The sequence below is a fragment of the Hipposideros armiger genome, unplaced genomic scaffold (genome assembly GCF_001890085.2).
Source record: "Hipposideros armiger isolate ML-2016 unplaced genomic scaffold, ASM189008v1 scaffold_407, whole genome shotgun sequence".
NCBI lineage: Eukaryota > Metazoa > Chordata > Mammalia > Chiroptera > Hipposideridae > Hipposideros > Hipposideros armiger.
In genome coordinates this window covers 1,468,819-1,470,672 of record NW_017731757.1, presented here as the reverse complement: position 1 = coordinate 1,470,672, position 1,854 = coordinate 1,468,819, and positions in this window count along the sequence as shown.

Here is a 1,854-nt window from a genome sequence, read left to right as displayed (position 1 = left end):
TGGCCTTCTGGATAATTGTTCTTTAATATTATAAAATCACAAACTTAAGAATTGAAAGCCACAGAGAGATTGTCTGCTCTGACTTCCTTGCTATGCAGGAATCTATTTACGTATTTCCAACAGCTCCAGCCCCGACTATCGCAGTAGCAGAGACTGAGGATTCATTGCATCAGGCGACAACCGTCTGCTGTAAGGCAGCCTGCGTTGTCAACAAATTCATAAATTAAAATGCCCCTCATTGAGCAACGTTTGCTTCCCAACAACTTCCACTGGGTTCCAAATGGTCTTTCTAGGAAGAGCCAGAACAAAGGGGAGCCCCTTTCTCATAGACCTTTATGACAATACTTACGTCCTCCTCCTCCCTCTGTTGTAACTGCAGACTCATCTAAAGAGACCTTCCAATGACACACACTGCACAGGTGTTTGCTTCCTATCAGAGTAGGAATGTTGTGGTCCTCATTTGCATTTACAAGGCAATGAAACCACACAAATATAAAAAGTCACAGTTAAAAAACTATATATGTAACTGAAGTACTTGAACAATAAAGTATAAATACGATAAATAAAGCAAAACAAACAAACATAAAACCCCACTTAAAAAGTACAAACTCTACAACAGTTTACATCAGTTGTCTCCCAAATAGTATACACCTCAAATAACTTTTGAGGTGCAGAAAGAAAAAAATAACATCTACTGAAATTTCTTCATGATCATGGTATCTCCCCTGCCAGGTAAGTATCTACTGATATTTCTTAATTTAAAAGGTAAGAAAGGACCTAAGCCCTACTGATATTTATTACATGAAGTAGTACATGTATATACTTTATAAACATGCATAGATTGGGAGTTCCTGCTCAGATTTCCTTAATTAAAACAAAATACTATAAAAAATGTCTGGGGACCTCTGATTTTAACTGTGTTCATTACCTATTAATCCACTAATCTAATCTTTGGGAAAGAAAGTAAGAATATTAGTCTCCTACTGCATAGGAGAGATATTTCACAAGGTAGCCAACAGAAAACCAAGTCAAAATATATTTTAATGTGTTTTAAATTGCATTCGCTGTTTTAATACTAAATTAAATAGATACAGTTTGTCTAAAGCTCTCCAAAATAAGATAAATGGAAACAAAATTTAATCTCCTTACATAAATAGAAATAGTCAAAGGTGTACTCTAGTACCAATTTAGTCAAATTAGAAATCATTGCTTTAACTTTTATTTTAATGTTGTTGTTGCTATTATAAAAGTTACCTGAGTCAAAATAATATATTTTTTTAGAAATTGTTGGTGATGATTCGGGGACCACTTTTATCTTTTCTGGGGCAACGTGCATAAAGGAGACATACACTATGTTTCATAGATATTACAAATATATGCCATAAGATTGTTCTTTGTCCTCTCGAATGAAATGCTAATGTTTTATATCTTTCTTCATCCTTAAAATGAGGACAGTGGCATGAAGGTACAAAGAAACATGTGGTTTAAAAGAAGAAATCAACAAAACCCAAAAACATAAGAAAGAAATGAAATGAACTTAAAAAGTCTGAGGTATAAGACCTTATGGAGACATGAGCCAGATGTAGTTATTTAAAAAATGTTCATACTCTCAATTTGCCAACAATATTTACTCACAGCTGTGGCAGTAATATTGTAGCAAATCATCCTCAAAATAGGGCAGTTCACAGTATTATGAAGGGAAAAGCAATAGTTCAGAATCACATTATTTAACTATTCAGTGAATTTGCAGCACTTCTTAAACACACACACACACACACACACACACACACACACACACACAGAGTAACTCAAAAAACCAAAGTGCTAAGCAGCTATGTGTTAGTTTATCTCTGA